At 34.3% G+C, this 17456-nt stretch overlaps 1 protein-coding gene across 1 annotated transcript in view; it reads right to left on the bottom strand.

Annotated features, from left to right (window-relative positions):
* LOC129221633 (homeobox protein prospero-like) overlaps nt 1-17456 on the bottom strand; it is a 194093-nt gene that overhangs the window by 97786 nt on the left and 78851 nt on the right. The window contains exon 3 of the mRNA XM_054856158.1: nt 164-236. The gene's annotated coding sequence lies outside the window, so the exon portion shown is untranslated. The remainder of the gene's footprint in view (nt 1-163; nt 237-17456) is intronic.

The following is a 17456-nucleotide window of genomic DNA, read 5'->3' on the forward strand; positions in this document are numbered from 1 at the left end:
CGGAACCCCAGTAATCGCTAAATAAACCATATGTGAACTCCTTAAAATTACTAACTTCAAATAAATTAACCTGTAAAAAGACCGACAAAGGTAGCCAATCCGGTAACGTTTAACGTTTAAGTAAAAATATTTCCAACAGATATTAGATAGATAAAGTAGTTACCAGTGATGTATTTGTTTTCTTGTGCTCTTCAGTTATAAATTGACAAGCAACACATTGAAACTCGAGACAAAACCTAAAAAGGAAACAAGAAAATAAAATAAAAAAACCGCAGAATATTAGAGCTATAATAAAAGCAATTGAATGAAATCATGCAATTCGATAGAGATGCTCATAGAAATGTCTATTTCATAACTTTAACGTGCATGGTAAAGGTCCTTTTTTCGTTACGCATCCATGTTTGAAACATTTAGGTACCAATATATAAAGATCTATGAGCGAAAGTTTTCTTTTATCGTTGAGAAGAGAGATAAGAGAAAAAACAAGACTCTTGCTCTGACACGATTGAAATTTTTGAAATCAAAAACTTCATTTTCGAAGTATTTTTAAATTGAAACTCCTTTTTTTTTCTTTTCATGTCGAATTTCTGTACCCTATACAATTTAGTTGATCATTTCATATTTCCGAAAGCTGAATTTCAGCACACTTTGCAGACTTATCTTTTCAGATATTTTACTCCCACTAAATAGTATCATACGAAATGTAAAACACAGTGAAAAAGAAAACAATTGTTGGAAAATCTTAAAGGTTTACATTTTTGCGGTTTATATAAACAATTTCAATGTGTATCTCTCTCTCTACATATATATATATAACCTTTTGGTTGGTCTATTTAACTTCATTCAGGCAATTTAACCTTTCTTTACATGTACTTTTTCTGCTTTAAGAGGGTTAACGTAAGAAAACCAACTTTAAATTCTGCTACTTGAGGGCAGTGGAAAAAAAAAGTCCAGTAATACAAATATTGGACGACTTTTCAATTAAAACCAGCACAATACATAAGAAAATAAATACATTTGTGCTTAACAGTAAAGTAAGACAAAACAACGTTAGAAGAAGCACAAATTTGTAAATTACAGCAGACACGTGTTTCGGCGTTACAGGGAACGCCTTTTTCTGTCTTACTTTACAGGACAATACATGTATGTGCAAATTATATTGTATTACACACACAATAAAAGTAAATACAGCTTCTTTATGCTTAGTTTTTGTCATTCTTGTAATCAATTGCTATATTTTACGTAAACGTTTTCAACATTTATCTCTAATCTTATTGATTTATTTAACTTCACTCAGGTAGTTTATTCTTTGCTTTACAGGTACTTTTTCTGTTTTAAGGTGGCTTATGTAAAAAAAGTACTCTAATACTTTTACTGGGGGTCGAGCAAAAAAAAAAAAAAAAAAACTATTCACTATAAATGTACGTGTTATAATAACGTTTTATAATTTCAGGAAAGTACGTTTTTATATATGTGCAAATAATATTATATTACGCACACAAAAAAAGGAAATGTTTCTTTATGCTTAGTTTTTGTTGTTCTTGGAATGTTTTGCAATGTTTCACGCTAACTATTTTAACACTTATCAAAAAAAAAAAAAAGCTATGTATCTATTTAACTTCATTCAGGTACAAAAAATCAGTAATCCAACGTCAGAAAGCACAAATATTGCAAGATATTGCAGACACGTGTTTCGGTGTTACAAGGAACACCTTTTTCAATGCAAAGAAATGTGAGCTTCTGGATGAAAAGTCATCCGAGAACTTTTCTCGGATGACTTTTCATCCAGAAGCTCACATTTCTTTGCATTGAAAAAGGTGTTCCTTGTAACACCGAAACACGTGTCTGCAATAACTTGCAATATTTGTGCTTTCTGACGTTGGATTACTGATTTTTTGAATTTTCAGCACAAAAGTATTTATTCGTTATTCATTCAGGTAGTTGATCCTTTGCTGTACACGTGCTTTTTCTGCTTTGGGATGGCTTATGTGAGAAAAACAACTTTCAGTCCTTTTACTTGGGGACAGTGAAAAAAAAAAAAAAAAGAAAGAAAAAAAAAAAAAGAGGAAAAAAAAAGTTCCATACAAAATATATTAAGCGTGGTATAAATTCAGGGAAGCGCATTATATGTAGTGTAAATAATAATACATTGCACACAGGAAAAGGAAACAATGCTTCTTCATGTTTAATTTGTATAATTTAAATTATTCTTGGAATAATTTGCATTGTTTTACATTAATTTTTTCGTTATTTATCCAACGCTAGTTATTTCATTCGGGCAGTTTAACTTCATTCGGGAAGTTTATCCTTTGCTTTGTACATAATTTTTCTGCTTTAGGGTGGTTTATGAGAGAAAAACAACTTTCAGCACTTTTACTTGGGGACACTGCAAAAAAAAAATAATAATAATAATAAAAACTGTTTAATACAAGTGTAAGGCTTATCATGAATTCAGGAAAACGTATGTGCAAATAAAGTATTATATTATACATACGTAATTTTGTATTACACACACACACACACAAAAAAAGGAAACAATGCTTCTTTGTGCTTAGTTTTTGTTATGAAATAGTCTTAGTTTTGGAATGAATTGCGTTTTTTTTTTTTTTTGCTTAAACCTTTTCAACATTTATTTAACTTCATTCAGGTAGTTTATCCTCTGCTTTTTCAGTTATAAGATAACTTAAGGAAGAAAAGCAACTTTCAGTTCTTTTACTTAGGGGGAGTGCAGAAAAAAAAGGAAAAATAAAACTGTTTAATATACATGTAAGACGTTAAGACATTTTAAAAATTCAGGAAAGCACATAATGTGTATATGTAAACAATGATATATTGCACAAAAAAGTAAATAATGCATCTCTTTGCTTAGTTTTTGTTATTCCTGTAATTAATTGCGATATTTTTCACAAAGTTCTTCAATATTTAGCAATTTTTTTCGATTTCTTTAACTTCATTCTGGTAGGTTATCCTTTGCTTTGCAGGTACTTTTTTTTTTCTGCTTTGAAGCATATGTGGGAGAAAAACAACTTTCAGTTCTTTTACTAGGGGTAGTGCAAAAAAATGTTCAGTATAAATGTTAGGCGTCTTATTAACTCAGAAAAGCACCTTTTAAGTAAGTGCAAATAATAATATATTAAACAAAGGTAAAGAAAAAAGAAAATATTGTTCCTTTGTGCTTTTTTTTTCATTCTTATAATAAACTGCGATGTTTTACGTAAACGTTTTCAACATTTACCTTATCTCTGGATTTACTTATCTTTATTCAGGCAGCCTATCCTTTGCTTTACAGCTACTTTTTCTGCTTTAAGAGTATTAGCAGGAGAAAAACAACTTTCAGTTATTTTGTAAGTGGAGGGAGTAAAGATGGAAATGTGATATTCTGGTCGAGACAAGACATAAATTCAAGAGTAAGGCATAAATTTTAGGAAACACATTAGTGAGGGATCATAATTATTAATGCATCAGAAACGCAGTATAAATTTGAAACCAGAAATAAGATTTTTAGCATTAAAAATCACGAACCTTATTTTTTGGTGCAATATTTGTACATTTTAAGATTCTCTTTGAATGTGTTTCATTCCCGGAAGTTTCTTAAATCGGAAAAAAATGGTGGCCCGTATCGTTCTTTTCAGCTATCTCATTTCCCTTTGTAGTCGCACCACGTTTTATGCAGCGTTTGAAACTAGGACGTGCAACTTAGGTGTCATTTTCAACTACTTTCTTTTTTCTTTTAAGTAGTCAAAAATTTCTGCTTATTCGTATTTTTTAAAATTATTCAAGTAGCTTAAACAAAGTTTTCTCTGCATAATACATAAAGCAACCAAAAAAGAAGTTTGGTTGTGAAATCGTGGCCGGCAAACTAAAAATTTCAATTGCAAAATGCGGTAAACGACCGCTTAGTTTAAACCCTGGTTTCGGCCAATATACCATTTTTTATTTTTATTTTTGTGGAACCAGTTTTTTTTTCATAAAGTTTTAATTTTAAGAAAAAATGAACCCTTTCTCCCTTCGTTTAGAAAATTGCGATGAGCAAAAAGAAGATTAGGCAATGAATACCAAAAATTAAAAAATTCCTGATCTGATGCTCCAGATCAGGAAAATCGGAGAGTAAATATGACCCGCAGACGCATGAAAAAACTGTACACGGGCATTATTTCCATGGATTTCTCTCCAGAAGCGTCAACTCAACGTGACTCCAAAGAGATTGATTATGCTGACTATTAAAAGCATTACCATTCCGACCCTTATTGCATCGACATTAGAGACGAATCCTATTGACTAACAACATGATTAACAATTTCGACTGAAACAATAGATCCGACATTTTGATCCAATTGACTCGATCAATAATTCATCTCCATTCCTCTCTTCAAACCCCAGCGAAGACATATGGAACAATTCTTGCACGAAAGCGAATCGAATGCCACGGACCGTGAAGCGCGTGAACTCAGTGTCTCTCACGCCCCCTGAAACCATCTGCGCCATATGCCCGTCCTGGAACTTAGCTCTGCAATATGGTTCCTAATGGTGGACAACTATCTGTCGGGAGTGAGCGTTTCCTCCCCTTTGTGGAACGTCGAAAATGGCGTGTGAACTGTCCCCACTCAGGTTTGCTTTCTTGGTCTGGCCAGATACAATGCTCTTTACACACTGCAGTACATATATAGAACACAATAACATGAAAATTGCAATCAGTCCACTGAGCTATATGACGAGCTGGACTGCTCATTTTGAGGAGGCTCATCGTCTTCTCAAACCGAATAACAGCCCGAAAGAAAAATTCAATTTCAGCAAGGAATCCAAAGTTTTTACCTTCTGTGGAGATTCATTTTAAATACAAATCTACTCTTGCAAGGAAAAACACATTACGAAGAATCAGAGACGCATCGATGGGGGGGGGGGGGGGGTAGGTGGAGCTCAACCCCTCAAAACAACCCTGGTTTTAAGCCATATTGTCAATATCAGTATGGCATTCCAAAAACATGAAAAGACAGGTATGACCCCTTCACCCTCCTCTAAACACAGAAGGTAAATCCTGGCTGAGCTAGTGCGAAGAAAGGATAAACGTTCTGTTAAAATTTTGCATAAAGCTGATCGACAAATCAAATATGAAACTAGAAATATATGTTATAAAACAAATCATATGAAATACCTGGCATACTTAGGATTGTGTGTCTTACTTATGAATTTGTGATACGACGCCCTATGAGAAATTAAAAGTTTGGCTTTTGATCGTAATTAGCATAAAAAATGAAAGAGAGAGAGAGAGAGAGAGAGAGTAACTTTAATACACATGAATTCCCACAATGTTAATAAATTTTTCGTGGGTATAGCAGCAAACTAAACAGCTACTTAGAACAAAAGCTATAGTAATTGTGGTCTTACGTCACCTCACTGTAATCAGATTTATTAATTAAAATTTTTTTGTTTGTAAGATAGAAAAGTTTTAAAGAGGTTTTTTTTAACATGTTTACATGCATGAAAAGCTTACGTACTGCTCAGAAAATCAATTCCCCTGCTCACTTTAACTGTCAAGAAAAAGCGTTATTATGCGGTCGGAACATTTTTTAAATATCGAATTTTTAAAATAATCAAAGATAATTTTGTAAGCTTTTCTAAAAACACTTGAGAAAAATGTGCTGTTGTGAATAAAATTGTATCTTGTGCATGAAACGCCAATATGCTTCATTTAGTATCATCATGCCAATTGCTATACCTGTATTAAAAAACACCTGGTTGGTAATGTTATTTTCAAAACAATATTTATTGATCATAAAATTTTTATGAGCACTGAATTACCAAACATCACGTTGCTAAAGTGATATCATTGACAATACGTTTTAATGTTCAAACAATGGACAGTTGAATTATCTATACTTCTTCAGAAATGAAATTCACAGACTATTCAAAATTTAAGCAAAGATTAAAGCTTTGTTGAGAATATTGAGCTTTGTGAGTATTTTACAAACAAATGGGATTGATGAAGCACGCTTTAATTGCCAATATCGATACGATGATGAAATGTAATGACATTAATGATGAAAAACTAGAAGTATTTAACGCTTGAAAGTTATTGATGTTATACTTGAGACTTCGCATCTGTTTTTAATTCAACATTGGTAGCAGTCTCTCTTCAGGAACTCATTAAGAACAACGGGTACATAAAGGCAAAACTGTATCGATTTTGACATTTCGCCATTTTTTTCTCCTCATTCGGTGACAGCACTTCGCAGCTGCCTGAAATGACACTCAAGACAATTTGTCCTTACTCCGGCTATTAAACTTACCCGAAATTTAAAAGTTAGCAGAAACGAGTCGATAAAGAAGAGACACCCTTGCTAAAACATTCCCAAATTTGAGTAATTATCCAAAATTTTCGAACAGATTCACCAGGAACAAGCGTTGATCCTTCTTTTGCGCAAGCATTAAACCCCATCTTCGAGGCGGGCTTTTTCGTTCCAACGTTATCGCCACCATAAAGCAGCGGCAGCCGTTTAACGCCAGGCGATAAAAATTTTCCACCTCTTAAAACCGGACGACAGTACACAGCGAAGACAGAGCCAGCCATTAAGACGCAAGCTTTGCTTCTTAATTGGCGGCAAAACCGTTAATTGGGGGAAGGGGGATGCCTAATTAGGTGCCGCACCGGATCCCAATGTTCCATCGATAAATGATTATCTTCCCGTAGGCACTCTTTAACTCTTTTAACGGGGTGCGGGAGTGCCGATGATTTTTTAAGCGGTTTTTTGGGGAGGTGGTTTATTAGAAGATACCGTTTCAAGTAAGAATATCGGTTTGTTCGACTTTCAGCCGGAATGGGAGTGACGTTGGGTTTGATTAGAGCTCGTACATTCGCTTTAATTCGCGAAATGATTAAAGACTGGGATTTGTCGATTGCAACTAATTGCTGTTCTGTTCTTATTAGGGTGAAAATGTTTAATATTACTTCATTTTCTTGAAGACTATGTTTGTTGTTTAGGGTTTTCGTAAGATTGTCTGCATTTACTGAGCACTAGACTTAAATATCGGTCGGGGTTTTTCTACTCGCAAATGGTGGGTCAAACTATAGATAATTGAATGAACTGAAACACAATTTTGAATAACCTAATTTCGATTGAAACTATAACTTATGAATAGAAACAGTACTGATAAATAAATGTCGTACTTGTAAAATTTAAAATGCTATGTGAGTAACACACGAAAATAAAACACACACACACACACACACACACACACACACACACACACACACATATATATATATATATATATATATATATATATACTACACAACTGAGTTGGAGTATTGAAGAAAACCAGCAGTTCCGCGAAAAAAAAAGTGGACATTAAAAATGGTTCCATTTATCAAAAATGAAGAAACGCTGTAATTATTTTTAAAAAAATTGCTTTTGTTTTTGAAGTTACTGTTGCGAAGACGATAAATATTGGTTGAAAGAACTTTAAAAAAATTTTTTCCTTAAGTAAACCATTTTAAAATTTCTGAATTCAAGCTATAGTATTGAAGAAAAAACAAACGGTTCCACGAGAAAAAGTGGACAGTCAAAAGGGTTCCACTTATCAGAGAATTTAAGAAACGCTGCCCCCGATCATCGCGTGCACAACATAGGTCCTTCCCAAAGTTTGTTATCCAAACGAAAGCGCGTACGTGAAAAGAAAACGAGAGTATTGGTTCTGAGCAAACGCTTTTTCGGTTTTATTGTCACGGAACATGAGGCGGGGGTGAAGACAGGTGGTCAAGACCGTTATTCGGGGAGCACCTGGAGCTATCTAAATTCGGACAGCCCCGTGAGACAGGCGGCGCGTGGTCGTCGAAGTGAGACGTCGGATGCGGTGCCGTACGGTCTTGCGACGCGGGAATAATAACAAGTGGTTCGTTTCGATAACGTAGAGCTTGACTGTTCTGCCATCTATCGGCTTTATAGTCTCGCAATTCAAGAGAAGTGCGGGATAAAATTTGCTACAAATTTGGCAAATTGAGAACTAATTTTTTTTTTAAGCTCTTTCGACCAATATTTATTGTCTTCACAGCGGTAACTTCAAAAACAAAAGCAATTTTTTTAAAAAAATAATTACAGCGTTTCTTATTTTATCCCGTACTTCTCTTGAATTGCGAGCAAAAATTGCAGTAAAATTTGAAAAAATTGAGAATTTCCGCCCTCCCAAAAATTTATTTCGGGGCGCCTTTGTTCCAAGCTATAATTACGAACGAAAGTTCGTAATTAAGCTATAATTACGAACGAAAGTTCGTAATTATCCCGAACTTAAATTTTTGGGAGGGCGGAAATTCTCAATTTGCCAAATAGAACTCCAAATTTCGCCAAATGATGATAATTTTGCCGAATAATGATAATTTTGTCAAATAGAACTTCAACTTTTGCCGAATGATGAGATTTTTTCCGAATAATGATAATTTTGCTAAATAGAACTCCAAATTTCGCCGAAGGATGATATTTTTGGCGAATCATCAGACAAAATTTGCCGAATAAGGACATTTTTGGGAGGTCATTGTGACCTCCCATCCCCTGGCTAGGATAGGAAGAAAGCAAAAAAGTTTGGATTTTTGACTGGATAAAAAATAGCCAAGTGAAGAAAAAATTTGGTTTTTGCGTTTCAGTTCTTATCTTTAATTTGCTCATTTTCTGCGCGACGAGGTAAAAATAGAAAAAAGTATAGTTTATGGCAAAAAGAATACGGCTGGGTAATTTGGTTCTTAATGAAAATATGTTAGATTCTTTCAGCTGCGTTATTTATTTTAAGGAATGAGCAAGTGAGACTGTAAAAGACAACGAATACAGCAGATTGTATGACTGATGATCGAAGTTAAAGGAATCCCCACATTAAAACCTATGAAGGAAAAGAAAAAAGAATTATTCTCTTCCACCAAACGTGAAAAATCTTGGTAGAGACAGGATTTAGTTTGCGTAGATGGAACACGGGAGATCAGGATCAGCTATTGCACTTCTTTTCAAGTTCATGTAAATGTTTACATATTAGACTGGATAGGGTTGTTTCCTTCAGTCAAAAATACTACTTTCAGTCACTGAAGTTGGTAGAAAAGAAATAAATAAATAAATAAAAATTAATAATAACATGGGGGACCCAGAAAATACTTGTATTTTCCCCAACAGTTATTTTTTAATTAATTTTTTAAAATGTCCGATTTCTCAAACAAGGCGTGGTCTTTATGACGTCACAAATGATGTAACTTGCCTCATTCCACTGCTGAATGTTTACGTTTGCTGTCTACCACGTTTGCAGGTTATGATAATTCAGAAGCGAATTAAACATTGTGCTGTGCGCTTATGGCAACAGTGAATGGCAGTTCATCATTTGTGATGTCATGAGCGGAAGCGTAAAAAATAAAATTGAGTCTGCGCTCCGATTTAAATATTTTTTATAAATAGTAAACTTTGTCAAATTATTTTAAAAATGGTCAAATCCTATGGTCTTAAGCATGGTCTTTCAGAAAAAAAATACATTTAAAATTTCGGAAAAGATCCCATTAAAACAACAAATGCATGAAAATAAATTCTGAGATCCATAAAGCGTCTGCACTTCTTCTGTTAGAAATTAAGCTCTTGATACGGTAATTTCATCACTCAAACTGCACGAAACTTGCACGTTACGAAGCACGAGAAACGAAACACAATGTTAACGCATGATTCTAGTTAACAATAATGATAGTAATTATATCAATAATATAACCAGCGATAAGTTATAAAACGGATAACCACAGTTATAAATAGAATACGAAAAAGAAGAAGCATATTAGTATTTTGCAGCTAAATCATAAATAAATAATAACTTTAAAAATGTTGCATTGTTAATGTTTTAAATCTATGAACACAGAATATTTCTTGCTGTTGATTTTGTTTTCCTACTTTACTGATATTTCTCAAACTGTTCTAGTAGTAAAAAAAAAAAAAAAATAGTAAAGAGTTCATAATTCATTCCCACATTTGAGAAAGCAACAAAAAAATTAAAAAGGGTTACTGAAATTATGCAAATTACCAGGAAACTGGTGTAGTAAATAAATGAATAAATAAATTAAAAAATAAAACTACAAAATAATACCAATAACCTAGTAGAATTCCTAGTCGATTTAAACAATTACAGTAGTTGAACAATAATCTGTCGTGATTTGAAAATTTCTGTTTATCTGCAGAAAAACATTTTGTTAAGAATTGGAATAATTAACTTTTATCGATTTTTATACAATTAGACCAAAATGAGCTAATATATGGTACGTTGGCGTAAAGACAATAGCTGAGTATTTTGTAGAAAAAAAAGAAGATAATAATAGCTATTATTGTCTTTCAAGTAAAAAGCATTTTTTAAAGTTTTTTTTAGAGAAATAATTGCAAAGAATTTAAAGCAAAAGCAAATACTTAATCCTTTGGGCTCAAAAGAATTCCTCGATATCATTAGATGAGCTACACAATAACTAAGTAAATAGTAAAGATCTTACACAGCACATGCACTGCAGTCAGACGTGGAATTGAAGAATTTAATTATCTGCAACTGGAAAGTGGCAAATTTAAAGAATATTTTAAGTTAAAAAAAAACTGGAACGAATCCAGCGACACACTCTTCGCGAGTTCTTTTGTCTGCGAAACGTTTCTAATTACTCCAAGAACAATCGAACGGCGTTCCTCGTTCGGAAGCCTTGGGAGAAGAGGCGAGAATTCTTACAAAAGGCGTTGTAGTAGGTGAGGGAATATTTGCACTTCTTGTTAACCTCTGCTCCTTACAAACATATTAGTCTCGAATTAGATTTTAGGGGGACGGCTTTCTAAATGGCATCGAAGGAGAGTTGTGCTTTTGTGAAGCGAAGCGAATACTTGCTGCTGCCAGAAACGGAAAATTTTTCACAGCTTTGCGAAGGATCGGAGAAACAAAGACGGTCTAAGGATCACGTTTAGTTCGTTCGGTAGAGGAGAATAGTGACGTGAATACAATTCTTGCTCGAATGAATGCATGCTATTGGGAAATGTCCGCTTTTATGTTTTAGGCATTTGCAGAATGCAGAATTATGACATCACTAAATGAAAGCGAAAAATAAGGACAGATTTCTTTCTAAGTTTTCTGTAACATGAAAATGATGACGCTTTATTGTTCACTCAGAAAAGGAATAGTGGAGGAATTGTGGTTGCTATTCAAAGAAATGTGTATCATTAGAAAAGGTACATTCATATATTTCTATATTTTTTGATACAAAAAATTAAATTTTTACTACAAATGAGCTTACAGGCTTCTTTATCAACTTACAGAAGCTAAAGAAGATTTTAGTGCGAAGTTTTTTTTCGTTCAGGCTAAAAAATATTTGCCTATTTTACAACTGATTGCTAATACTTCATTTTAAATGTGCATCCACAATATATTTTTCTTACGATTATCCATTTTTAGAAACTATTTCTGACCTAAAGGACCCTCTCCTGACTGCCTTGAACAGTCTTCGATGAAGCATTTTGATCCTGTATAATTTTTTTTCACTTTAGAATGCATGTTATTGGTTTTAACATTAAACAGATGAAGTCCTTGCCCATATCAATGAACGGTCAAAAATACAAGAAACGGGAGCTTAGTCACGTCTAGTATACAGCTGTTAGCTAAAAGTCAAGAGCTGTAGTGTTCTGTGTACTGGTGTATAGTAAAGTTTTTACCCTTCTGGCATTGAATAAATAAGAAAAATTCAATTGACTTCTTTTAATATGCAGAGAATGATGAGAGCTCACGAGTACAACCCACCAGGTATCCACTCGTAATGTTGGGACACATATCCCTTGCTGGGTAATCTGCATACTACAAGCCTAAGGAGAATTTTACTTATAAAAGTTTGAAGTCATCTCTGTAAGTTAAGAAAAAACATGCATATTGCAGTTGTTTTTACGACTGGAGTATATATGTTCCGGTAGTAGTTAAAAGGTTAACAGCATCAAACGGACGAAATTAAATTAGTTTAGGATAATTTAGATGTTCCAGTAGTGATCAAAAGGTTAATAGCATCAATCGGACGAAGTTCCTTCTTACGAAATATCTTATACTTAAAGTCTAAACTTTGACAAATATTTATATAAATCTGAACCTGACAGTACAATTTATCATACACACCAGAAAATATTCGAATTCAGAAAATCAAGTATCAGAATGACTGCAAGGAGTGGTTACTAGAACAACTTATTCCATTTTCATCCCGATGGCTCCATCCTCGATCATTCTTGAAGTTAGTGTTTCTGAAAGGAACGCAGAGGGCGGAGTTTCTCGCAGTTAGAACATTCGGCAACAGCAAGTAAAATGCAAACACAATTTGGAAAATTTTCCAGCCAAAACAGGGTGAAGACGAAGAATGTTTTGTTTTCGTTCAAGAGGGCGGAGGAATGTTTGATTTTCGAACGCGACATAATTGCACGGTGGATATTTAGTGCGAGAAAATCGAAGATGAAACGAAATTTATGTACGGTTGTTAACTGCGTATAGCAGTCGTGTTACTCAAGAGGCTGACGAAACACAACTACGAAGCCGGTGCTGTAAGATTGCGTGTGAATGTTTTTAGCTGTTGAACTTGATAGAAATTCGTACTTCAACTGAAACCCTTCAAATATTGATAGAAATGGGGGATTTGGAAGGAATGTGCAGTGTAATATTTTAATCATTAATGTTCTTGAATGTAAAAAAAAAAAGAATCTATTGGACACGCATCCTTCAACCACTATTAAATAATTAAAGAAAACTTTCAGTTGAATTTTGGTAACCGACATCTTTCTCGATCCTAAAACTTCTTTATTTACATATAGTAGGGCAATAAAAAAGTATCGGGAGGTCTGCGACACCACCATACGGCTCGAAATACTTAATTATAAAAGATGGCTTTGGGGAAAACATCTTGATTATGAAACACGACTTTCCACAAAACCAAGAAGGAAAAAAAAAGAGTATTGTAATTTTTTTTTAAACATTCGAATGCAGCCCAAAAAGAAGATGCAATACTAGATCCTGTACAGGCCATATATACAAAAATTCTACCTTTTTCGACGAGCTGTTTTTGAGTAATACATACATACATGCGAACATTTAGGTTGAAATTTTCGTGGGAAAGTTTTGTACATACATTTTCTTTTAACTAAATTTACGAAAACTGAAAAATTGATGAAACTGTTTTTCTAAAAGCTACAATTTTAAGCAACTTTAACTCAAACAGCACAAAATTTTCTATAAAACAAAAATTTTCATAAAAGTGTTGATACATATCAAACTGATCTGCGACGCTAATTGTACAAAGCATGCTTGGAGAACATCACAAATCTTCTGACAATACTCAAACAAAGACTTCAACAAGGAAATTGTCCTCTTTTGCTCTCTGACAATGAAGAGAACTAAACTGAGGACTTGGTCATCACCTTTGTTTCGAACTTCAAAAAGGGGGGCCTGAATGAAAAGCGCGGCTTGATACATGAGGCTCGCATAATCACGACCATTATGGCGGGAAAGCCATCTCTGAAAATGGTTCGTTCGAGGAATCGGGGAGTCGGGCAGGCCCTTTCGCCCCGGAATTCTTCGCACACTGCTTTTGTGAAAGTGACTCGATCAGTGATCGGCGTAGAGACAACAAAGGGAAGAGTAAGAGACGACAATTAGTCCCCTGGTTCGTCCAAGTCCAACAAAAGGGCACCGCGGGCTTTTGACCACTCGGAAAAGAGAGGTCAGGAACAATAACATTTCAGCAAGACTTTCACCCGGATGATCTGGACATATCCGAAACGGAAAACTGCCGGATTCAGGCTCCACTCATTCAGGAGACTGACCGGGATTCGACAATTAACGGCGTGGAATTTTGTAAATGAAGATGAAAGGACTTCGACGAAAGTTGATGGTTTGCGGACATCTGTTTTCCACATAAATACAAGGGAGAAGAAAAAAAAAGTACCTTAAACGAAGCAAATTGTCGACGAGAACTTTAGAATAGTTGTAATTTTCAAAACTTTAGTCGAAAGTTAAAACAATTAAATAAAAATATTGGAATCTCAGATAAAAATTATTTTATCATTGCAGACGCGAATGATGATCTGAGTTTATTAGGGAAATGTTCTCTAACTTAGAAAAGGTTTTTGGGATGTTTTTACAATAGTATCTCGCTTTCAACACTTTTGATAGTTGTTATGAATATTGAATCCATCTTCGTAGAGCACTATTTAAAACTATATACAAAGTAACAAAACTATATTGACCTTGACTCGCTGTTTATGAATATTGGGAAAGAATGAACCACTTTTTGACAAATTCAATAAGAAACTGCACATTCATACTAATTCGATCCTTACTTCATGGAAAGGGAGAATAAATACGAAGCATTTTCCTAAACAAATGAATCATTTTTTCAAAATTTTACCAATGTTGAATTCATTGATTTTCTGTTTCCAAATGACACTGTTGGGGGAAAAAAAAACAGAGATCACAGCTTAAAATAAGTTTCTGAAAAAAAGTTTCATGACATTTACTAATTTTCACTTTAAGGGGTTTTTTAATTTCTTTACGTGATGCAGTATAGATCTTTCTTCAGTTTTGGGACACAAAACATTAAATGCAAATACCGTACCGTATGAAGTATGATATGTAAAATTGTTTTTGCCTTGGTTTACAAACAAACATCAAACAGACAAATGTAAACTTATTTTCTTTTTCAACCAATCAACTTAACAAATATTTCCTTTAGTCGTTAAGTACTGATTCAATATATATATATATATATATATATATATATATATATATATATATATATATATATATATATATATATATATATATATATATATATTCAAATGCATTTATGCATTTAAAGCTTCAGATAGGAGAGTAAAAAAATCAATGTTCTTGATGAAATTTCCATTCGAACTAGAACTGCTTACCTGACGTTAAATTACATTAATTAGTTTAAGCCATACTTGGACGTGTGCATTCCGCTGAGTGATTTCAGTTCTGCTATTGAAAAGTATTTGAGAGCACGTGCGTTGATGGCATAAGAGCTATTTTTAGTGTGTGGTAGAGCCACTATATATATAGGGGCCTTTATGTGTGGCATTTGAAAAATAAAAATTAAAATTAATAGTTTAAGCCATATGATTTTTATGAACAAACTGGTAGCGCAAACTGAAAAAAAAAAAAAAAAGAGCAAAAAGGTATACAAGTTGCAAAGATTAAAAGTTTTCAACGTAGGCACTAGTGAGTTTTCTCCGTAATGAGTACATTAAAATAATTAAAAAAGCGTCAATGACAAGTGACTATCAGTTAACATGAAGTATGTAAGATGCTAAGTTTTTTTTCCATCAATAAATCATTTTCCCCTTCCCTCGGGGAAGATAAGATCGAGTTGCGACTAAATGAAAACATCCTTCAACATAACTTTCAGCATACGATCGACGCTGAAGAAACGCGCCTGGGAGAGAGAAAGTCCAATAATCGCGCCCCCACTGTCTAAGGAAAAGGGTAAAAAAAAACAATAACGGGAAAAAAATTAGCAGCGACGAGAGGAGGAAAAAAATCGCTTTGAAATCCATCTGCCAAGGGGAGGGGGAATTTTTTTCCCCGTGGGGGGAAAATGGAAAAACAAAAAGGGATAAGACGGTTTGGGTCACCGCCCGTGATTAACGAGGCCACTAATGAGGGAGTAGAGCCGCTGAAAAAATAATCGTTTAAAAGATCCCGGGGAGTAAACGGTATCGATCCCATCCCTCTCCACATGTTGCAATGTTTTCCTCCCTATTTTACAAGGATTAAAGCGGCGAAGGGGTAAGACCAGCGAGTTTTCTCTCTATTTATGGGATTTAATAACCTGTTGTTGGCAAACCCGAGTCTATTTGTGGGAAAGGGTACGGATATATATGTTCTCAGAGATATTTTGAATGCCTCTAATAAGCGTGTTGCAAGCATTGAATATCAGAAATACGCCTCAAAATTTAAGTTAAACGTAGATTCTTGTTTTGTATTTTTACTAACAATTCAGAATCACGAAACAAGAGCTAGACTGGAGCAATTGGAGTTTTTAAAATGTTACCCAGCAAATCGTTATTTTTTTGAGCTCTTTCTGAATACTTTTTGAGCACGGACACTTTAACTTTTAACTTAAGGCAAACTTTGGGAACCGCTTTTAAAACACTTTTGAGAACAATTATTTGATTCACTTCAGAGTTCAGAACACTTATTTCGTTCGGCACACATTTTGGAAAGCATTTGAGAACATTTTTTTAAGCACTGACACATGTTCCTTCTTTTAAGACTCTTTGCAGAAAACTTTTGGGAACACTTTTTACAGCATTCGTGGAACACTCCTTTGATTATGCCAGTAGTTTCTTGTGCTCATTTTTCAGCAATATTGTGGGGCAGCCGTCAATGGCTACTACTGTCTTACTGTTATTATTCAGTTAGAAATGGATAAGTACAATCTTGAAACAAAATAACCATAAGAAACAACGTAAATAGTGCCTAAATATTGCAAGAAGTTGCTGACAAGTGATTCAGGGTTTCAATGAATCCCTTTTTCAACGTAAAAAAAAGTGAGCTTTTGGATGTAAAGACCTATCTTGTATTTTTGCATCCACCCCTTTTTCAATGCAGAAAAGTGAGCTCTTTGGACGTAAACACATCTGATCTGTCTTTACATCCAAAATCCCACTTTTCTGCATTGAAAAAAGGTTTCATTGCAACCCTGAACCACGAGTCAGCAACTTCTTTCAATGCTTATTCATTCACTACGTTGTTAAATTATAGTTAATTAATTAAGTTGATTAAATTAATTGAATTACAGAATAGATACTGACAAATTTGGCAAACTGGTCTTCGAATAAAAGTATTTAAAAAGTGAATGGTAAAAAAAGAAATGTGGTTTATTTGCAAGAAATATTAAAAGATGGCTGTTTCAGATTGTTTAGCGTACACACGTCGAGAGAAAAAATGCTGGTTATACCTGGATAAGACTTCAGGGTAGTAAAAACCTTTAACGATTCTTCTTTTTTTTTTACTTTGCAAAAAAAAAAAAAAAGACTTTAAAGTTCTTTTTTACGTTCATTAGGAAACCGTTTTGCAAATCGGTCTCAAATTCCCGGTGCTACCCAGTTGGGGCGCAGAGTCTCTCTATTTCTCCTCTTGGAAGCAGATAGCGATCTTCCCCCCTTTTCTCCGACCAGATTAGCCGCGCCCAAAATCCCCCCGGTCGGCCAAGACATTAATTATAGTCCGGCAAATAAGCCGGCTCCAAAAGAGGGCCGGACCTCGGCTTAAACATCTGAGTAAATAGAGCTTTGCATTTTAATCCGTTAAGTAGGTTTCCGATGAGTTCCCGAGTCCGGTACCCCCATTGTTCTCGGCTCTTTCCCCGAATGTCCGGCTTTCAGGAGCGGCCATTGTCCGGGCAGCTAGCAGCATCTAAGAGGTCATTGTCTTAG

The sequence above is a fragment of the Uloborus diversus genome, chromosome 4, assembly GCF_026930045.1.
Source record: "Uloborus diversus isolate 005 chromosome 4, Udiv.v.3.1, whole genome shotgun sequence".
NCBI classification, from domain to species: domain Eukaryota; kingdom Metazoa; phylum Arthropoda; class Arachnida; order Araneae; family Uloboridae; genus Uloborus; species Uloborus diversus.